Below are 24,305 nucleotides of genomic sequence, written 5' to 3'. Positions count from 1 at the left end.
CCTTTAGGTTTTAGATTCTACTGTAATAAACCCTCCTTTCTGTGATCTATCTCTAGTGAGTTTCTGTTTCTCAAAACCAAAAATTCTCTGACCAACACAATACTGATAATAGGCATCCTTACTCTTTTCTTCTATTTGAAATGAATGCCACATATGATTTAATATAAATAATTATATTAAAGTAAAATTGTTTTATTACTTTAAAAATATTGTTATAGGGTATAAAATTTTATTAGATGTGTTATGGGGGCATCTGTTAAAATTATCACATGCATAATTTCAACAGATGCCCACCAACACATGGATATTTTCTTATTTAATTTATATATTGTATATTAGATCTCTAGATAACCAAATATATTAAACTATAACCTCAGCTTTTCTGGTATTTGGTTACATAATCTTCTCATCACATGACACAATGATGAGAACAGACAATATCTCAAAAGACGGGGACCATGACTTTCTTATTTTTTTCTAGGGGAGCACCACAAATTTATTAACAAAGATGTATTTTAATAACTTTTTTTTAGTATTACTGAGTAGCATAATGGTCCTGTTGATGGTCCCATCCCATCCCAAGGCTCTGACTCTGTCACAGATTCTTAACTTTTCTTCTTATCAAAGGTAGCCTTTTTATAATCTAGAAATAGATTTCAGATAAATGTCTGCTTACACCATGGCAGGGCGGAGTGCTGCTGAAAGATGTTTTCCAACCTCTATGCCTAGTAGCACTGCTAAGGGAGTGAGGTCAGACACTGCCCGGTAACACAAGTAGTGCTATCTTATGACTCAGCTTAACCATCTTTGCAAAACATGTGTAATGCTTACCATGGTATAGTATTATACTGTGGAATAGTATACCATGTATACCACTTACTAGTAGTATATATGGCATACTGTACCTGGTATAGTATTTTCATGGTATTATACTACAGCATGTATACAATTACCGTGTGTTATTTCATTTGACCTTTTTTTCTCCAACTTTTTAGTATGAATACATTCTAACATACAAGAAAGTTGAAAAATAGTACAGTGGATAAACTGCTTAACACCTCTTCTGTTACCATGGCTTCTTCATTCTCAAGTTTTAAATTTTGACTCATCTATTAATTGGCTAGATTGTATTGTCATCAAGAAGGAATTCATGGATGTTTTTATTCTTATTTATTTATTTATTTATTTACTGAGACGGAGGCTTGCTCTGTTGCCCAGGCTGGAGTGCAGTGGCACAATCTTGGCTCACTGTAACCTCCGCCTCCTGGGTTCAAGCAATTCTCCTGCCTCAGCCTCTCGAGTAGCTGGGATTACAGGCTCATGCCACCGTGCTTGGCTAATTTTTGTATTTTTTTTTTGTAGAGACAGGGTTTCACCATGTTGGCCAGGCTGTTCTCAAACTCCTGACCTTGTGATCCTCCCGCCTCAGCCTCCTAAAGTGCTGGGATTACAGGCATGAGCGATTGTGCTCAGCGATCATGGATGTTTTTATTCCTTCATTTCTTTTATGTTCAAGAATGTCTGCCTGATGCTTTCTATGTGAACAACCTCTTGGTTGGAGATAATTCTCTTGGGGGAACCATTTTCTTTCCCTTAGAGCTTAATAGACATTATTCCATCATCACCTGGCATTCATTGGTACGGTGAATAAATCTACGGCCAGCATGATTTTTTTCTTTTTGTGAGTGATATGCATTATTTGTCTGGATGCCTGTGTAATTCTTTATTCTTGATGGTACTTAGTCTACTAGATGGGTCTTGGTGTTCAAAGTCCCCTGTAACACTTGATATGCTCAATTATGTTATGACCTTTTGTTCAGGCTCATTGGTTCCTCTTTGAATTTTAGGATATATGTGTGTGTATATATAGTATTATACAATACAATATATATATAGTATTATACAATACAATATATATATAGTATTATACAATACAATATATATATAGTATTATACAATATGTTGTAAGTTATAATACAATATATATTGTATTATTGTATTATATATATGTATTATATATATATGTATTATATGTATTATATATATGTATTATATGTATTATATATGTATTATATATATATTATATGTATTATATATATATGTATTGTATAATACATATAATACATATAATACATATATATACGTATATATATTGTATTGTATAATACTATATATATATTGTATTATAACTTGCAACATATTTTTTCAGTTTCATTTGTTGATTATCTCAGGGGCACCAATTCTTTGGCTATATCATCTTTGTCCTCCACATAATTCAGTTCCTCTCCAATTGTTTAGATGTCTTTGTTTTTTAAATTTGCATTCATTATTTTTATGTTCAATTTTCCACATGTTAGTAGTTTCCTCTTTAGCAATATCTATTCAGTTCCTTGCTAGTTCTAATGTGTTTTTTAGTTCAGAAATGATGTTGATTTGAGCATCAATTTATTGCGTCAGCTAGGCAATTTCTCTTTTCATCTCATTCTATCCTTTTTACCACCTTACTGTATTCATTTAATAATTACGTTGTTTTATAGCATAACACAATGGTAGATCACTTTCTCTCGGTTCTATTGAGTAATTTTTCCTTCTAGCGTTGGTTCTTTGTCTTTTTGATACTCTGCTCCCTTTTCTACTCCCACCCTTTTTGCTGTCACATGTTTGCATTGTTGACGTGCTATTTCTTTTCATCTTGCTTATGACTTGGCAGGCCTGTGCTGACATTCCATTTGATCTGATATGGAGCTGGGTGACTTCTTAACCCTCCTCTTGTCTATAAAAGTTTGTTTTCCTCTGTAAGCTCCTGTTTGATAGCCAAGTCTTTTGTCTTCTACCCATTTTCGAGTTACCTAAGGAGAAAATGGAGGATATGAAGAAAGGTCAGCTGAGGAGCTCTCTTTTAGGATATTTAGGATCTTTTGTGCCTTTGAGATTTTATGTCACGTACGTGTTCTATAACACTTGGCTAGGAATCATATATTTTATTTCTGCAGGAGCTTTAGCTTGTTCTTCAATTGTACTTCAATACAGGGTGCGGGTCGATAGTTTTCATTTTCATCAGAGAATAGTTACGTACATTGACTGCTTTCTCCATTTAACCTGCTTCATCCCAGGAACCACTCCATCATTCTTCTGTTAAGAGAGAAAAAGATACAGATATATGTTCAGTCTGCTTCTGTTCAGGATGAGGATATTAACGAAAAATTTCATAACTTTGTAACCTCGGTGACACTCGTTCTGGGATAAGCTGAGGTCCACTAGGAGGGAACTGGTTCAGATGCCAGCTGTGCTGTGCCCCTCCCCTCCACTGAAGAATGCCCTCTCCCCTGTAACTTTCCTTCCACAACTTCGATTAATTCTTTTTCTTTCTGTAGGTTGCTGTAGCTCTTCTTTGCTCACTAGCTAGGTGTCAGGGGAGGCAAGTTCTGTGTTGCAGTTCAAATGTGTTATGTTCATTCAGAAACCCTGGTAAACATTTTAATAACAATATTGGGAGGAGGATATTAGCGTGCCCAGGCAGCAGAGGGACAAATAAAGCCCAGGGTTGTTAAGTGATGTGCTTATGGCCGTATAAATTAGTATGTGGAAAGTTCAGAAAGCAGGCCCATATTTTTCCACTCCAGACCACAGCTTTTTTTTTTTTTTTTTTTTTTTTAAAGACTGAATTTCCGTCGCCCAGGCTGGAGTGTGCAGTGGTATGATCTTGGCTCACTGCAACATCTGCCTACCGGGTTCAAGCGATTTTTGTGCCTTAGTCTCCCGAGTAGCAGGAATTACAGGAGCCTGCCACCACGCCCTGCTCAGTTTTGTATTTTTAGTAGAGATGGGGGTTTCGCTATGTTAGCCAGGCTGGTCTCGAACTCCTGACCTCAAGTGATCCGTCCGCCTTGGCCGCCCAAAGTGCTGGGATTACAGGCGTGTGCCACTGTGCTCAGGCCAGACCACAGCTTTTTATATTAGAGTCCCAAACACAAGTTAATCAGTTCATCAATTAAAAATATACACACATATATTACATAATGTGTATATATATATGTATATATTATATTGTATATATTGTATATAAACATTATATATTGTATACATATATTGTATATATACGTGTGTGTATATGTATAGTTTTATGGTCCTTGACATATTTTAAAAATTCCAAAATTGACTGGGCGCGGTGGCTCACAGCTGTAATCCCAGCACTTTGGGAGGCCAAGGCAGGTGGATCACCTGAGGTTGGGAGTTCGAGACCAGCCTGACCAACATGGAGAAACCCTGTGTCTACTAAAAATACAAAATTACGTGGTGGCACATGCCTGTAATCCCAGCTACTCGGGAGGCTGAGGCAGGGGAATCACTTGAACCTGGGAGGTGGAGGTTGTGGTGAGCGAGATCGCACCATTGCACTGTCCAGCCTGGGCAACAAGAGTGAAACTCTGTCTCAAAAAAAAAAAGAATCCAAAATGAAGGAATGAAGGGTTATTTGGGAAAAATCTATAAGCTTACCTTTGTTCAGTAGACACATTCACAAACAGCTGTGTGTAAAATTATGTCATCTAGATAGAATAATATGTAAAATGCATAATTGTGTACACTATTTTAAATAACCCTGTATAAGATATTTCAAAACTTAAGGAAAATTTTAGTAATTTGACTTTTAAAATATGCATGTTTTGGTTTTGTGTGTGTGCATGTTTAGAGTGAAGCACACTCATATAAGAAGTTATTGGCTGGGCAGAGTGGCTCATGCCTGTAATCCCAGCACTTTGGGAGGCTGAGGTGGGCAGATCATGAGGTCAGGAGTTTGAGACCAGCCTGGTCAACCTGGTGAAACCCCCTTTCTACTGAAAATACAAAAATTAGCCGGGCATGGTGGCATGCACCTGTAATCCCAGCTTACTCCGGAGGCTGAGTCAGGAGAATCACTTGAATCTGGGAGGCAAAGGTTACAGTGAGCCAAGATCCTGCCACTGCACTCCAGCCTGGGAGACAGAGTGAGACTCCATCTCGCCAACAAAGGAAAAAAAAAAAAACAAAAAAGAAGTTATCAAGAGGCTTTGTAAAACCTCCTTTGAAGGTATTTAAATGAGAATGAATTTTTTGTTTGTTTGTTTTTGAGACAGGGCCTCACTCTGTCGCTCAGGCTGGAGTACAGTAGCGTAATCTCGGCTCACTGCAGACTGCACCTCCTGGGTTCAAGTGATTCTGTGCCTCAGCCTCCTGAGTAACTGGAGCTCCAGGCATACACCACCACATCTGGCTAAGTTTTGTGTTTTTAGTAGAGATGGGGTTTCACCATGTTGGCCAGGCTGGTCTTGAACTCCTGACCTCAAGTGATCCACCCTCCTTAGCCTCCCAAAGTACTGGGATGACAGGCGTGAGCTACCGCGCCTGTCCTGTTTTTTATTTTTATTTTTTACCTAAGCTAGGACGTTTTGTCTTTGTTTCTTTTGATCTGTACTCGCTGTCCCCGGGTATAATGTGTAGAGGGTTCTGTGTTAGGTCCTGAGTCTTATTTGTACACTTATTGCTCTAATCTTCTGATTCAGTGGTTCTTATCCTACGCTGTACACAAATATTGCCTAGGATGTTTGTTAAAATATAGCTGGGACCCAATTAGAAATTCTGACTCAGAAGTGTTGGGGTAGGACTTAGGAGTCTGCATTTTAACAAGATTGCCAGTTCCTTTAAAGGAAGGTAGTCAATTGACTACAATTTTGAAAATGCTGCTTTAGATCATTTAATAGTTGAGATTTGGTGTATCAAGGGGCATTTCCCCAGCTTGCTTATCAGAGGCGTAAGTATTCCTCATGTCTCACAATAGCCCTAAAGGATAGAACACCTGATATAAAATGGTGCTCTAAGTCACATAGAAAAGAATGTGGAATTTAAGATAGTAATGTTAGGGGTAGACATTTGAATAAATAATTTTTATCTAATTAGCTTTTAATGGTTAGCTTATGCTAGAAAATGTGCGAAGGCAGATATTAGAATCTTACAATCTTTCTGATTGAAAATACTAATTTTGTATTATTTTTTTCTGTTCTATTTAGACCCTTAATGGCTTGGATGATATCCACCCACCTCGGTGAGGACAGTTTTCTTTACTCAGTCTACTGAGTCAAATGCTAATCTCTTCCAGAAAAACCCTCACAAATACACCCAGAAACAGTGTTTTACTAACTATCTGGGCATCCCTAATCCCAGTCAAGTTGACACACAAAATTAACCATCACATAGGAGGCCATTTAAAAGTTTTTTTGTGAGGCTCAGTTATGATAATCCATGTACAAGCTTTCTGAAAAGCATAAGTTATGATACCTTTGAAAAATGTAATCACCCCTGATGCTCCTTGCCATGAATGTAGGCAATATGAAACAATCTGGCTCTTAGAACCACTTCAAATGATTGGTAAATTGGGGTTACTTATGGTAATTTTATTTATAATCTTTAATCTTGTATCTATGTCTCTTTCCCCCTCTTCCTTCTCTTACATTCAGTAAATCTAAGGCTGCTTTGAGTTTCCGTGCCCTCTCTTACCTATTGGCAATGTCTGTAAAGACACAGCTCACCTCTTTCTTCTCTTCTGGGAAATATTATTAGCCATTATGCTTTCAGCCCACATTTGTTCACTTATTATTTCCCTGTGTAGACCCTGCAAAATGGGAATGAGATCTTTTTCTATAGTTTTAGATAAAGGTAGTCTGGCAGTTTTCTAGAAAAATTCATTATTAGAAATTTATTCTAATGGGAACCCATTTTTGGCTTACTCTGTTGGTTGCTTTGACCTCTGTTTTTACTTGCAGAGCTTGACTTATTAATATCATTTAGGAGCACTGGGAAACATCATTCTGCATATTTATCAGACAATTCATACACACACCCCTACAATTCAGTGTATAGAACTTCTCTGTTTTGGACTTAAACTGAAAGATTTTAATGACTGGCCGTATTGGCCCAGCTCCTAATTTGCAGACGAATCATCGTGTCTGCACTGCGGAGTGTTGGCCATCTTTTTACTTCGCTTTTCTTAAGTAGAAACAAATATTGAGGGGATCCTACAGAAGGACAGGACATGTACCAGCATTTCTTTTTTTTCTAAATCTGCCACTAAAGTCCCTTTGCATTGGATTTTAGATAGTCATGGCATTTGAATAACCTGCAATTTATTAATCTCTGGAGATAAGTGAAAAACTAGAAGAGGTTGAGCGTACAATCAATATAAGGCAATCTTGGGGCCTAACAAAGTGGATAAATTATATTTATCAGAAGGGGACTGCTGTTGCATTCACAGGCACAAACGCCCACATTCATCTGTGACACTGAATCCGTTTTCTAATGAGTGTTGTCTTCCCTGCGGTTCCTTTCTCTCACTCTTCTCTCCTTGCTCAAATTTCAGAGTTGTCATCCACAATTCCAGGAAAGGTGGTGTTTCACTTGCTTCATTCAATAAAGGTGGGGTGTGGGGGGGTGACACAAGGTATGGCTACAAATGTCTAATGCTGGTATTATATCCTTTATCCAGTATGCTGGGGAGAAAGTATAATGATTTTGCTTTACTTCATAGCTATCAGATTCATTAAATCCCATGAGTCTTGGTAAATTATCAAGCAATTATTGATTTTGTTGTGGTCAACATCAAGATATATTGATTTTCCCACCAGCCAATAGTTTCCAGAGGCATAACAAATGTTGATGTTTGCTGAAACATGCATGTTAATGTCAGTGTGTATATATACTTAGATGTCTATACTCAGATATTTATTTTATACTCTTTCTGAACGTCTTTGAAAAAACTATTTTCTCCCAAAGATCCTATTATTTTTTGGCTGATTTATTAAGTTCTTCCTTTTTGATTTACATTTTTAATCTCATTTATTCTTCCCCCATTGATAATGGAAAGGAAAACTAAGGCTTCGGAAGAAGTCTATTTGCCTTTAATGAACCAGTTGGGGGTGAGTCTTCCTGATGAGATTGTGATTAATTGCAAACTGAGTATTCCTTCCTGTCTCCATCCTGTCGGGTTCGATAGAATGACAAAGAACGTTGAAGACTTTCACTCTCCATTCCAGCATCTACCGGACCAACATAATTCAGGAAGCACATCTGAGAATCCACCTCATTTAATCCCAATACTTTTTTCAATTATGTGGAACATAGACAAACAGGTCAAACTTGGATTTAGACAAAGTTAAATGATCAACTACATGATGCAATTTAATAGGCACAAAAATGAAAACAAAGAAACCTCTTACTCTTTTCCACAATAGCTTACAGTCTACCAGTAGGAATTTATTACAAATATCCTCTTAGAAAACTCAGATTGCTCCTGAGTAAATTATAGTATCAGGAAACACACCCTTAGCCATCTATTGAATACATACTAGATGTCTAGTTCTTTGCTATCCTTTTGAGTTGGCGCTTTACTTGGTTGACTCCGTGGTTCTTTAGTCTTTGTCTGCACTCCACGTTTCTTTAAGCTAACTGATGTTTCTCATATATTAACTGGCTCCTTCGACCAGTGAGGCAAATGAGTTAGTACTCATTTCATTAGTGAGTTTTTTCTTTTCATCTAGAAAAATGCATCCCATCTAGGAAATGGGCAGTTTGATGGCATGTGAGAAAGGTGAGAAAAAAGGAATAAATTTAAAGTACAGCAAATTGCCATCCTATACGTGCATGTGTGCATGCCTTCTGGTATATATGTATCAGAGGCTAGGTGGTAAGCAATAATTTGCCATGAAGCAGTTTGGTAGGGCTGAACTTCTCGGAGTAATTTCAAGCCAGTTACAGACTCCCAATAACAACGTAGCATTCTGATTCCCAGAGGAGAATGTGGTCAAGAAAAGAGAAAGGTAATGCATACATGACAAAATCAACCTCTCTCAAATTAAGACGAATTCCCTAATTGATCAGTGCTTCACAGCATTCCATGTAGTGGCAGGGGAAAATGTGCAGTGCAGAAAAAAACTGGTTCTTGCAAAGGAGAGATAGCTTTGATGTGACAGAGACAGTGTGACAACAACCAAGTCCACTTTTCTGTAATAGTGATCTGCCAATGCTTTGTGTAGTACTTAAGACCCATGTAGAGAAAATAACAGCTCACATTCGGTTGATGCATATTTAAAGCTAAGAACTTAAACATGAGATTTTATGTTTGAATTGTTTTTGTTGCTATACTTTCGAGCCAGTGTAATTCTTTATAAAATGCATCAACATGATTTTCAAACGTTACATGGGGATAAAAGAAAAGCCATTCTGAAGTTAAATATATAGATTTTCGTGAAGCTTGTATAGTCAAGATAGCCTTTATACTTTTGACTTCTAATATAAAGAGGAATTATGTTGAAAGCAGTTCATGTGGAAGCAAAGTATTGTTCCTGCAGAATACAGGAATAGATAGACAATTTGTGAATGGCTCCTTTTTTCGTCCCGTTTCATGCTATGTAAAAATCTGGATTATAAAACATATCTGTACAAGGGCCTTTTTTTTTTTTTTTTTTTTTTTTTCTGAAAGCCCACAGGGATCTGGAGGAGATGTAACATCAAAATGTTTTGTTGTCTCTCCTGCAGGGGCCCCATGGGGACCATTTTTTTCATGGCTATAGACTGAGTTTGACTTGGGTCTGGAATGGCCTTGGTGTTTCGTGGAAGGAGACAAACAGTTCTTGCCTTTCACGTGAGCTGTCCATCAGTAATCCCATATTTAATGGCTCCTGGTGGAGCTATACTCCATTCCTTGCTGTGACATCCCAGGAAATGTTCCTACTGGCTCCTGGAAAATTGTGAGGAAAATTAAGTTTGATTTTGATACGCAAAGCATCCACTGTGTACCGTTTCATTCCTCACCTCAACAATCCCTCTTTCATGGCTCATGATCTTATGTTCTTATGTATTACACAAATATTATTATATGATCATATATTTTACATTATATGTTCATTTATTAAGAGTAAGGTTTTGATATGAGTACTATAAATATAAGCCAGTATATGGTTATTAATAATTAAAGCAATATTATTTATACATTTATTATTATGCAATGAAAACTTGTTCCTTATATAAGGGAAATTTTAGGAATAGTAGCAAATGGGGAGATACAATGGATACAAGGACTTTAATAGTGATACTGAAGTGACTGGTTTCAGCAGCCACTTTGGCCTATATGGCCTTGCCTGAGACCTCTAGAAATGGCATCATTAGGCCTTCTCCTTTCTGAGTTCTTTCCTTCATAAGTTATGTACCTGATAAGGACTTTATGCATCAGAAAGTATGGCACAGTATAGAACAATACAGGCAGCATGGCACAGCGGAAGGAACTCAGGGCTAGTTGTCAAGAGATTTGGGTTCTTCTGTGTGCTTAATGCTAGTTTTATGATTTGGATAAATCACATCACCTACCTGGACATTGGTGTCTACATCTGTGGGATGATGATGATGATGATGATGATGACAGTTAAGTGCTTAACAATAATGAACTCATTTAATCTTTACAACATCCTAATGAAGTAGATACTATTTTTCTCATTTTACAGATGAGGATGCTAAGCCATAAAAAGGTTAAATCTATTGCTTAAGTTCACTCAGCAAAGACAGGGTTAAGGTTATGTCTTCCTGTCCTGGGCTCCTGCTCTTCTTCTTGACAGTGGCTAAAGTTCCTCAAGTCTGAGATTCTATTTTAATGAAAACTTGCATCGGTGAAGACAGAGATAAAACACAGTTCTGGAACAATGGATTCCAATGGATTTGAAAGCCATTCAATAGTCATGACCATAACTTAATAGTTTATGTTTCAAAAATACATACTTGTCTATCATCTCTCTCTCTCTCTCACACACATCTATTTTAAATGTAAACCCAGGAATCAATCTGCTCAAGCTGCTCTCAAAATTCTAATACCTAGAATTAATGGCTAATGGCTCCTAGTAGAAATGAATAATTATAGCCCATTGCTAACCACCACTGAGAAGTATAATAGCTAATCATTTCTCTCTAATGGCTGTTTGTGTCACAAACAGAATTTTTATCTAAGAAGAGAGAGAAAACAACAACAAATGACAGAGTCTTGCTCTGTAACTCAGGCTGGGGTGCAGTGGCGTAGTCACCGTTCACCGTAACCTTGAACTCCCGGGCTCAGGCCATCCTTCTACCTCAGCCTCCTGAGTAGCTAGGTCTTCAGGTGCATGCCACCATGCCCAGATAATTAAAAAATTTTTTTTCTTGTAGAGACAAGGTCTTGCTATGTTGTCCAGGCTGGCCTTGAACTGCTGGCCTTAAGCAATCCTCCCACCTTGGCCTTCTGAGTTGCCGGGATTTCAGTTAACTTGTCAAAACAGTAATGCTATGTAATAATATCACATAGTTTTGAAACTGTTTTCTATGGGAAGTGCTTTGTAGATTTCCTCTCATTCATTCTTTTGCTATCTCTATTTTTAATATATTGTTTATAAATTTGATCTTGTTTGTTCTTATGTCATCTCTATTGTAGGACTTACCATCATATAATCTAGTATTAAGTTTTATGAGAGCTCTCCACGTCCCGTAGTCTTATTGAACCCACCATCTCTGTTTCTTCAGCACTTCATGGAGGAGAATATTTCTTTTTACACTGTGAATAAAGGGACAGGTGAGTTGTTGGAATGTTCTCCCATTTTAGGGAACGGAGAATCTGGGTTCACACAGTGAAGGCTTTCGTGACAGCCTGGTCTGCTTACTGAAAGCTTCAACTTTCTTTCAGTGCTTAGTGTATAGACGTGATAAAATCACTCACAGAAACAATGATTCGTCTTCCTAGACACATCTGTAGGAGTTCCTTGAAAGACAGTGGATCTAGTCCTAAATACTTTGTATTCACCCCTTCAGTGAGTAATCAACTTCACTCCATCCAGAAGTTAGTAGTTAGGAACTTGAAAACAATCTAAGAAACTTTTGCAGTTTCAGGCTTAAATGATAGTGTATGTAAATGTACATGTTTCAGCCACATCATAGAAATTAAATCCAGGAGCTTAAGAAGCCTTTGTTAATTTGTCTAGAAAGAGAAGCCAGGGGGAAAAAAAGGGTGAGTCTATCCAGAAAACTGCTAAGAGATCTGTGGCTAGCAGGGCATCCCACAGTTAGAAACATTTTTTTGAAATTATCTAGGCAGTATCATAGGTCTTATTTCATAACAGCTCAAACTAATATCAAAGAGAAAAAAAAAACTTCTAACTTATTCCTTTGAAATATAATCGATGGCCATAAGTCCCAGTAGGCTTACTAGATTCTTCCTTAGGAACAGGAAGTAAATATGACAACAGACCAAGACTAAAGTGATACGGACATGGAACTTCAGTCTGTCCAAATAGGAAGATGGGCCAGGACCCATCTTAGAGTTGTGCTGTCCAGTATGGTAGCTGTGAACTCCATTTGGCTCTTTAAATTAATGAAAATGATAAATAATTTAAAAACTGGTTTCTCCCTCACACCAGCCACAGTTCAAGTGGTCAGTAGCCACATGTGGCTAGTGGACATCATATTGGAGAGTGCAGATGATTATACAATGTTGCATGTACAGCATTGTTGTCATCGTGGAAAGTTCTTTTGGACAGGACTAGCTTAGAGTCAGAGCTTTAACTGTTAGAAAATGACCACTCCAACTGATTACAAAGCAAGGGGTCACTAGCAGCATTGGTTAGTTTGATTAAAAGTCAATAACTACAGTTTAGCTAGGTTTAGAAATGCAAGCAAAGCATGATCTGGATAATAACTCTTTGCTGCTTAATTGCTAACCAAAAACAGCCACATAGTGACTGGTTTGGAGACGAAGGGGATGGGCGATTAGATTTGCTTGTCTTTCACTTTCATATGAAACCACTCTTGACTCTGATGTGAAGTTTAAAGATTTGATCCCTTCCTTGGTCTTCTGCATCCGATTTTGATATGCTACCACTTACTCGAGAAATTCTCATATCTGGATTTTATGATGATTGGTCTGGTGCGCCACAGACTTCACCAGAAAATTTAATGCTATGTGCCTCGGGCTTTCTTGCTGGAAAATATCCTGTGTAGAACACTCTGCCTGCCTCTAGATAAGTGTCATTTTTGGGGAGGGAATCTCCCTGAGGACTTCTGCCATTTCAGATTAGAAAGCCCAAAATTATTCTTATAGCATAAAATGCCACACAGTGGTTATGATATGAATATAAGAAATGACTTACAATAGATTGGGGGGGGGGATGCTGCTGCAAATAAACATTCAATTGCTTGAATAAAAATCAAAGCAAGAAAGGTGGACTTAAATTATAAGGAAAATGTGTGGTGGATTTCTGAAAAATGTGAGTGGCTTGTAGGATTTCTGCCCTGGGAAGTTTTTAATCAGAAAAATTGAATACTTGATGAACATCTCTTACCTGGTCAATTGCAACTACCTTCCAAATAGACTTTTTGTCTTTAGCATTGACCATGACCACCTCTTCCCCACCGCACACACACACAAAAGATATGTCCACATTCTAATCCTTGGAGGGTGTGAATGTGACCTTATTTGGAAAAGATTTTTTGCACATATAATTAAGATCAGAATGCTGAGATGAGATCATCCTGAATTACTTGAGTGGGCCCTAAATCCAATGACAAGTGTCCCTGTAGGAAACAGAAGAGGAGAAGACATGCATAAAAGAAAAGGTGAGATGGAGACAAGGGCAGAGATTGGCATGATGTGGCCATGAGCCAAAACTGGCAACTTCCAGAAGCTGGAAGAGACAGAGGATGGATTCTTCCCTATGTGGCCCTGCTGGCACCTTGATTTCAGACCTTTGTCTCAGATCTTTGGCTTCCAGAACTGGGAGAAAATAGATTTCTGTTGTTTTAAGCCACCAAGTTCATGAGAATTTGCTATGACAGCCATAAGACATAAATACAGATACCCTCTGATATATCCTCCAAATCACTTCTAGAATGATCCATTTAAGAAATAAACATTATGCACAGCATAAAGTCCAAATCTCTTAGGAGAGCTTCCAAGGACCCCTTGATCTGGTCTTTGGCTTCCTCTCTCACTACATGGCTCTCTGGCATCCCCATAACATTTAATAAGACTGGAGTCCCTTATTCCCTGGATATACTATCTGTTTTACCCCACTGTATTTTTGAACTTGCAGTTCTCATGATCTGTGATGTCCTTTTGAGGATTGTTCATCCATGGTAACTCTTTTTTTTTGTTTGTTTTTGAGATGGAGTCTTGCTCTGTTGCCCAGGCTGGAGTGCAATGGTACGATCTCAGCTCACGGCAACCTCTGGGTTCAAGCGATTCTTTTGCCTCAGCCTCCTGACTAGCTGGGACTATAGGCGTGTGCCACCACACCCGACTAATTTTTGTATTTTTAGTAGAGATGGGGTTTCGCCAAGTTGGCCAGGCTGTTCTGGAACTCCTTACCTCATGATTCGCTCACCTTGGCCTCCCAAAGTGCTGGGATTACAGGCGTGAGCCACTGCGCCTGGCCCATGGTAACTCTTGATCATCTTTCAGAGTCCCGCTGAGTGTCCCTGCCTGTGAAGATGTGTTAGCTGACTTCCCTCTCTCACCCCCTCCTTCTCTGTGTCATCTCCACATCTTGAGTATGCTCATTATGACACAGTGCTTTCTTATATCCATCCATTTAACAACTTAGAACATTAATTTTTAGTAGGTAAGACGTTAGACGTTTATATGGGGTATCCATGGAGAAGTCTAATTCCTATCCATTTTTTTTCTTTCTTTTCCCTACAGGTAACCATTTAAAAAATTTTTTTAACTTCCATTGTTTCTTTATGCAAATACGTAAATTTTCATTATACAAAGGCAGTACACTACATATATTGTTATGAACTTTACTTTTTTCCATTTAGTAATATATCCTAGATATTTTTCCATATCATTACATAAAGATCTTTCCCATTCCTTTTTTATGGTTACATAGTATTCCATCGCATACACAGTCCTAGATAATTTAACCAATTGTCAATTGTTGAATCACTGAATTGTTTTCATTATTTGTTATTATAAACAATGCTTTAATGAAAAATTTTGTACATGCATTATTTCATATGTATGAAAGCATAGGTAGATTTTTCAAAAGTGGGATTGCTGGGCCAAAGGGCAAATGTTACTGTCACTGTGCTAGACATTGCCAGATTTTCCTCTGTAAGCACTGAGCCATTTCATATGAGGGAGCCCATGGGCATACTCAGGAACACAATGTTATATGTTTTGTATTTTTGTCAATATGATTGACAAGTGTCATAGTTTTCTATTGCTGAATAACAAATAATCATAAACTCAGTAGTTTAAAGCAACACACATTTAGTATCTCACAGTTTCTGTGGTTCAGAAGCCCAAGCACGACTTAGCTGCATCCTCTGCTTAGGGTCTCAGGAGCTGCAATAAAAATGTGGGTTGTGACTGTGGTCTCATCTGAGGTTAAGAGTTCTCTTCTAAATTCATGTGATTGTTGGCAAAAGTCGGTTCCTTATGGTTGTAGGACTGAGGCCCTCAGCAATTAGAGGCTGTCTGCAGTTCCTGGCCACATGAGCCTCCCCATAGACAGTTTACATCACAGCAGCTGGCTTCCACAAGGCTAGCAGGACAGTCCCTTTCTATGGTCTGTTAAGTGGTGGAGTCTTATACTATGTAACCTAATAATGGAAGTGTCATCGCAGCACATTTGCCAAACAACAAAATCTAGTCCAGGGGATAACACCACATCACTGTTGTCACATTCTATTGATTAGAAGCAAATCACAGGTCCTGGCCACACTCAAGGGGAGGGGATTGTACAGGCCCTAACACCGGGGGTGGAGATTATGGGGCTACCTATCATAAGATTCTTCCCATCATTGTGAGAAAATAAAAATCCTTTCTTTTTATTATGAGTATTTTCATATATTTAATTACCATCTGTGCTTTTTTCTTAGCGAACTGTCTGTTCATGTTCTTTGTTTATATTTCCATCAAATGTTTACTTTTCTTCTACGTTTCTATGTGACATGAATTGCAAATATTTTCTTCCATTTTGCACTCTTGATGTTTTTGAATTCAAAGTTTATGAACTTACCAATCTTTTCTTTTGACTTCTCATTTTTGAGTCATAGCTGTAAAGGTCTTTCCCATGCTATGTATATAAAGAAATTAAACTATGTTATAATTTTTTTTACCTCTAAATCCTAAATCCCATTAGGAATATTTATTTGAATATGATATGATATATAAATCTAACGATGTCATTTTTGAGAAGGCTTTTTGGTTGTTCTAATATTGTATATTAAAGTTCATCTTTACCACCACAGAATGAGTATCACCTTTATCATATACTAAATTCCCATATAAAGTAGAATCTATTTCTGGAATTTATCTTCTCTTCTTTAGTATATTTACATATGTCTCAATACCATATTGTTTTAATTATTGAAGTTTTGTTATGTATTCATTGGCTTCTAAGACTTCTGTTCTGGAGATTTCCTGGTTATTATTACTAGTTTATTTTCCACATAACCTTTATAGTTAGCTTATCTAATTCTAGAACAAAATTTCTTTTTCAGTATTCTTGTTAGGATTGTTAAATTTATGAATTATCTTAGAAATAATTGGCATCTTTACCATATTAAGTTTCGGTGCATTTACAAACTTGGTATCTTTGTTTTTCAGAAATATACTAATTTTTCTTTCCTCATATTGTTTTGCATATTTATTTTTATTTTTTTGAGATGGAGTCTCACTCTGTCACCCAGGCTGGAGTGCAGTTGCGCGATCTTGGCTCACTGCAACCTCCACTTCCCAGGCTCAAGTGATTCTCCTGCCTCAGCCTCCTGAATAGCTGGGATTACAGGCACATGCCACCAAGTCTAGCTAATTTTTGTAATTTTAGTAGAGATGGGGTTTCATCATGTTGGCCTGGCTGGTCTTGAACTCTTGACCTCAGATGATCAGCCTGCCTCGGCCTCCCAAAGTGCTGAGATTACAGGTGTGAGCCACCACGCCTGGCTGCATATTTCTTATTAGGTTTATTCTTTGGTATTTCATGCTTTATAGATTTATTGCTTTTGCCATTATAAATGACTCTTGTCCATTACATCTTCTACACTTTGTTTGCATAACATGAAAACTATTGCTTTCTATACATTTTATATATGCATCCATTCTCAGTTAGAAAACATTTATTGGGTGTCTACCATATGATGGGCTTCTATACTAGTGCTGAGCTCACAGTCACAAAATAGCCAGTCCTTCCCCACCATGAACAAATGGCCTAGTAAAGGAGGCAGAAAGTAAACATGTAAGCAAGCTAATTTATAATTACTATTTGAATAAATGCTATGAAGATAATGAGGAGTGTTCAGTCATACAGAATAATTATTTAAGTGTATCTTATTACCCACTTAGAGTCTTCGAGGGTTTGGTCCATAACTTATTTGTCTTTGGGTCCTCAGAGCCTCGCACAATGCCCCGGAAATAAAGGCACCAAATATTTATTGAACAGAACAGAACCAAATTGGCTCTGAGCTCAGGGCCAATGTTTTCAGTCCTTTAGCCACAATGATCATGAAGTCCAATTTTTCAACCAAATTTATATTTTAAATATTCTGTTTCTATAAATACATTATCCCAGTACTGGCCTTGGTATTTGTTTGGAAAATGGCCACTAGAGTTACAGCTTTCACCTAAAGTGGCCTTCCATGTCTCTGGCCCATGAGCAGAGTGGGCTTTTAATCCTTAGCCTGAGTGTTTCAGAGACAAGTTAGCAGAAAGGGATGCTCCCTTTGTAAACTTTTGACTGAAGTGTCAAAGTTAAACTTAGGGTATTGAGGCTAGCCGGAGCTTATCTGTCCTTCCAGGCGAAGGTGTTAAGATTTACATCTTTAATAACAGTAGGAAGCAAGAGAAGACTGTAGTGGAGAAAATTCTACTTTTACGTCCATGCTTTCATTGATGTTTCACTTCCCCTCCCCAAGTGTTAATAAAAGGTAAGTAAATAATTTAGGGATTAGTCTGCGAATTTTTATTTATTTTTAGCCTATGTGGCTCTGGAGATAATTTAGATCAGCTTCCAGGAATATATGAAATGCAGTCAAATTAAGTACACTGGAGGAAGGTGAGAAAGAAATGGGGCACCAAACAAAGTTGGAGACATTTGACAGACTTGCTGTGAGAAGGCTCAGGTTTTGGCTCTTATCAGTTAGAAAACATATTGAGCATGAGCACAATTTATAGTTCAATTAAGATTTAAAAAAATTCCTAGTCATGGCAAAAATATATGTGGTGCCTTCTCTGTTCTGGGCATCATTTTAAGCTTTTTAAATGAATTAATTTAATCCTTGCAACAACCTGATGAGATGAGTCCTAATACTCTTCTGTCTTACAGGAGAAGATCTACTATTACTAACATTGAGATAAGGAGGAAAGTTATTCAGAGGATTTTCACAAAGACGATGCTGTGCAATAGAATGAGTAGCATTCTCCAGTGTTTATACCCTGGCACTGCAGTGAATCTCACATGTCTGTCTTTATATTATGTAACATAATCCTGAAACTGTCATCTCCTCACGTTTGCCACACAACATAACCTAATCAGGGAGTAATATCCTATTACTGTTGTCATATCCTATTGGTTGGAAGCAAGCTGCAGATCCCAGCTACGCTCAAGGGGAGGAGATTATACAGGGCCTAACACTAGAGGGTGGCATCTCTTGATCTAATGCCCTCATGCAAAGCTCAGAATGAGTCTACAGTGGCCAATGCGATAAACATAGCTCTGCCAATAAAACTTCATTCAGTGGTAGATTTTAGAGTACCTAGAGGAATGTGTTTATTTGAATATACTTTAGTTAATTCTCTTTCTTCTTCTTCTTCTTTTTTGAGACAGGGTCTTGCTCTCTCATTCAGGTTGGAGTGCAGTGGCACAGTCACAGCTCACTGTAGCCTTGACCTTCCAGGCTCAAGAGATCCTCCCACCTCAGCCTCCTGAGTAGCTGGGACTATAGGCATGCACCACCATATCCAGCTAATTTGAAAAATTGTTTGTAGAGATGAGGTCTCACTATGTTGCCCAGGGTGGTCTTGAACTCCCAAGCTCAAGTGATCCTCTTGCCTTGGCCTCCTAAAGTGCCAGGAGGCCAAGGTGTGAGCCACCTCTCCCAGGCCCTTTAGTCAATTCTTTGAAAATATTACATCTTCTAATTAAGTGATAGGTAGAAATGGAAGTGATGGCTTGGAGATGGTTTCAGACTTTGAATTAAAAATGATGAAATAGATGCTAATGAGTAGTTAGGCAGTTCTTGGCCTGTATGCACAACTAAGCAACCTTTCTTTTACTGTTTGTGACTGTCTCAGATGGGTGAAATAAGGTGAATCAGTTAGGTTATGCTATGCTATGTTGTGGTAACAAATACATCTCTAAAATGCACTGATTTTGCACCAAAAAATGCTTGTTTTCTTCTCATATGAGGCCTAGTTGTGTGTAACAGCTCTCTTTGATTTGTAGTCATGCTACTTAGAGCAAATGGTCTCCAAAGTCAATGTAGCAGAGGAAAAAACAGTCTTGGAGAAGGCATAGCCACTCAGACGTTCCTCAAATCAGAACTGGCATATTACTTCCGCTTGTGTTTCATGGAGAAGAGTTAGTCACATGACACCACTGCTCCAATGCGTGGGGTTGGGAAACCTGGAGAAGCACATGGATATTTAGTGAGCGCTGGTCATCTGTGCTGCATAAGGACTAGGCTGTTCTTAAATCTACTGGGAATTTCTCTCCTGCTACCTTTCTCTTTCTTAACCCTTTAGACCTCATGTTTATGAAACCATATCCTCATGGTACCAGATTTCCCCTATTCAGACAACTCAGTCTTGACTAGAGGAGGAGTCTCTGAGGGTGGGTGAAGTGGCAGAAAAGTAGAAAGGGGAGGTAAAAGAAAAGAAATAGTCCCTTAGTTGTCACTTCTCATTTCTCTACTGCTGCTGGTTTCTTTGCTGCTCCATTTCTCAGGGCCCAGCTCTTGCTGACAGTTGCCAGTGGTAAGGAGATTCAAGAGCAGAGAGAATCTACTCTGCTATTTATGCTAAGGGACCTCTGCTATTTTTCCTCCTTCAACTCCCTTTCTTTCCCTTTTATTTAATAAACTCCTTTTATTTTTTTGACAGAGTTTTGTCCTTGTTGCCAAGGCTGGAGTGCAATGGTGCAATCTCGGCTCACTGCAACCTCCGCCTCCTGGGTTCAAGCAATTCTCCTGCCTCAGTCTCCCAGATAGCTTGGATTACAGGCACCTGCCACCACACCCAGCTAAGTTTTTGTATTTTTAGTAGAGATGGGCTTTCACCATGTTGGCCCGGCTGCTCTTGAACTCCTGTCCTCAGGTGATCCACCCGCCTTGGCCTCCCAAAGTGCTGGGATTACAGGCGTGAGCCACGGCACCCTAAACTCCTATTCTACAAAAACATTTTAACATGCTTTGTGAGCCAAACACAAGCAGGGTTTGGGTATTGAGAAATGCATGATACAAGGCAGATCTGTGCTCCAAGGACTCTTGGTCACTGGTCAACACCAACAACTGTAAAGTGATTGAGTGCAAAATAGAAGTGTTTAAAAAGTGAACAAGTAGATGAGTGACTTAATGCTTGACTGAATGGAATGCTCAGAGCTTCCACATTGTGTGAAGAGAGGAGGATCCATGAGAGTGGAGGCTGGCCTTCTCAGGGTAGCACTGAGTGGGAAGGCAAGTAAAGCCAGTCAAGGGAGATGCAGAAGTTACAAATCTCATTGCCCTTGTGTTATCTCCAGTCTCTCTCTCACCTCTTTCCTAGCCCCTCGTTCATTTCTCTCCTACCTTACAACACAGGTCCTGATCCTACTCATAGCTCTCTCCTCATTCTTTTCCTCAGCCCTTTGGTGCTTGCACATGCGGTAGAGATAAATCATGCTTCTGCGTGGAGTTTGGGGCTTCAGATGTGTCTGTGTATCTGCCATCCCAAATTGCGACTATAATCTGATCCTATTTTTTTCATACAAATATTATGATATAGAGTGGGAAAATGCTATCATACTATGTGTTTAGTACATGCTAAATCTTTATGATGTAAAAACAATTTTTTTTTTTTTTTTTTTTGAGACGGAGTTTCCCTCTTGTTGCCCAGGCTGGAGTGCAATGGCACAGTCTTGGCCCACTGCAGCCTCTCCCTCCTGGATTCAAGCAATTCTCTTGCCTAAGCCTCTCAGGTAGCTGGGATTACAGGCACCTGCCACCATGCCTGGCTAATTTTTGTATTTTTAGTAAAGGTGGGGTTTCACCGTGTTGGCCAGGCTGGCCTTGAACTCCTGATCTCAGGTGATCCGCCTGCCTGGGCCTCCCAAAGTGCTGAGATTACAAGTGTGTGCCACTGGGCCTGGCCGTGAAAACAATTTTATAAGGTAATCTGGAGTCTTAATGGCCTTTTTATGACATTATTTACTTGGTGGGGATGATGTAATAGGTGATTAAATCCCAGAGCATTGACCTAAATGATCTTTGAGGCTCCTTCCAACCTGTAGAGTGTATGATTATGCAGGAATATGTGCTCTAAATTCTGAACACATGGTTTCAAAATGAGCCTTTGGAACATAGGGTATCATTAATAGAAGGATTGCCTGCAATGTGGCAAGTTCTCATTTCTTCAATCTCTCTTCCTTCTTAAGTTTTCACTCACAACTTATTCTGTGATTTTTTTCTCTACCATTTCTGCATGTTAACACAGGATTATTCCTTAATCCAAAATTGCTTTTTGATTATAATCAGTTCTGAATTTCACTAGGTTAAATAAATATATCTCTTAACAAGGTAGAATGTATTTCCCAGTGGATGACAAGGGAATATTTTATTAATTTGCTTCTAAGTCATTGAAATCACATACATTAAAATGTTTAGCTGATTCTTTTACACTAATGAAATGAGAAATGACTAATTTTTTTTTATCACTTCCCTAAATAAAGCATACCATCCCTAATTCATGTACAACTGGAATTAATCTCAAACAGAAATTGTAAGTGACATGCAAAGAGGATTATGTGATTTTCTTTCTTCTTCTTCTTTTTTTTTTTTTTCTTTTTTTGAGACAGAGTCTTGCTCTGTTGCCCAGGCTGGAGTGCAGTGGCACAATCTCAGCTCACTGCAACCTCTGCCTCCTGGGTTCAAGCAATTCTTCTGCCTTAGCCTCCCCATTAACTGGGACTACATGTGCGTGCCACCACATCCAGCTAATTTTTTGTATGTATTTTTTTTTTTTTAGCAGATCTGAGGTTTCACCATGTTAGCCAGGAGGGTCTTGATCTCCTGACCTCGTGATCTGTCCACCTCAGCCTCCAAAAGTGCTGGGATTATGGGCGTGAGCCACCGTGCCAGGCTGTGATTTTCTTACCGTACTTTGTCAACAGGTATATTTTCCTGAAGGCAGTTACATTTGCATTCAATTGCTTTTGTGTCACACATTTTGATTCTTAAAGACAAAAACAACAATTTGTATACAACTTGGGCATAATAGTATTGGATAGAATGAGACTTACAGAGGTCATTAACATTATCCCTTGCTTCCTGCCCGCCAATGAGAATTCATCTTGTAATTTCACCCACTCAAGGGCATGGGCTTCACAGTCTCCTTTGGTAACTGATTTGAATATCTAACAACAGTTTCTGTCAGGATTTTTTTTTTTCTCACAAAGTACAAAACTGAAATGCCTCTTGTCTTTTTTTTTTTTCTTCTTTTTCAAGCTGTAAGGAAAAAGATAAATAATTGGTTACAATTCTTCATAAACTCTTGAGTTTATATTTGAACCTTTTACTTTTATTTTATTTTATTTTATTTTATTTTTTGAGTGGAGTTTTGCTCTTTTTGCCCAGGCTGGAGTTCAATGGCGTGATCTCAGCTCACTGCAACCTCCACCTCCCAGGTTCAAGTGAGTCTCCTGCCTCAGCCTCCTGAGTAGCTGGGATTACAGGCGTGCACCACCATGCCCCGCTAATTTTTGTACTTTTTTTTTTTTGAGACGGAGTCTCACTGTGTCTCCCAGGCTGGAGTGCAGTGGCGTGATCTCGGCTCACTGCAAGCTCCGCCCCCCGGGTTCACGCCATTCTCCCGCCTCAGCCTCCCAAGTAGCTGGGACTACAGGCGCCCGCCACCGCGCCCGGCTAGGTTTTTTTTGTATTTTTAGTAGAGACGGGGTTTCACCATGTTAGCCAGGATAGTCTCGATCTCCTGACCTTGTGATCCACCCGCCTCGGCCTCCCAAAGTGCTGGGATTACAGGCTTGAGCCACCGCGCCCGGCCAATTTTTGTACTTTTAGTAGAGACGAGGTTTCACCATGTTGGCCAGGCTGGTCTCAAACTCCTGACCTCAGGTGATCCACCTGCCTTGGCCTCCCAAAGTGCTGGGATTACGGGCATGAGTCACTGAACCCGGCCTGAGCCTTTTATTAAACTCTTCAGACTAAGGTTGCCTTTTGTTCATTGTTTATCATTTTCTTTAAAATGATCCTTGATCACTTCTTCAAGTTTCTTAGCCAGGGCTAAATTTATTATTACACATATTTAGGAAAGAGGCTGCTCAAAGAGGTGAGTGTAGAACTTTGGGAGTAGATATTTTCAAAGGAGAGTCTTGGTGAAGGAAATTTCTGAGGGACTGGGTTTTGGAAAGAGACCGTTAACGGAGAATATTAATGGCTGCTACTAAAAGGAGGGTGAGTAATTGGTGCAGGGAAGAGATCAGTAAAGAAGTAAATGGACTGAAGGGGCTTAAGTTAAACAAGCAAACAAACATATTTCAAGTTCAAAGTCATTCAGAAGAGGGAGTATATGGGACGCAGACTTTGTACAAAAATGAAAGCCATTTTGACCCTGTGAGAAAAGAGAGTATTTGGAGGCAGAAGGCAAAATGCAGGCAGCCTGTGGATAAATGACCCGTCTCTAGAATGAGGAAGGCACAAGTGGGTGCTCCGAGAGTCCCCCTAATGAGCTGAATTTATGGTGGTGTGCAAGGCTGAGGACATTTATTAGTAAATAACAGAGATAGTGTGCTAATGACCTGATCACTGGTCCATAATCAATCAGAGGTTGGTCTCTGTGCATAATTCTCCTGGGGGATTGTTAGAAGGAAAACACAGCTAAGGCCAGACACTGACTCACTAGGGGCCCCTTAGTTGCTCATGGTGGGCAGATCTCCTGTTTCTGTACACGTAGAAGTTCTCTTTATTAGGGAAGCAGGAAGAAGTGGTTGAAAGACGCTGTGTCCTTCTCTTGTGGTGGGTGTGGTTTCTAAATGCAGCATAGATCTGAGTAGAAC

Source organism: Theropithecus gelada, chromosome 3, assembly GCF_003255815.1.
Source record: "Theropithecus gelada isolate Dixy chromosome 3, Tgel_1.0, whole genome shotgun sequence".
Lineage (NCBI taxonomy): Eukaryota > Metazoa > Chordata > Mammalia > Primates > Cercopithecidae > Theropithecus > Theropithecus gelada.
The sequence above is the reverse complement of the archived record's forward strand: the minus strand, read 5'-3'. Positions refer to the sequence as shown.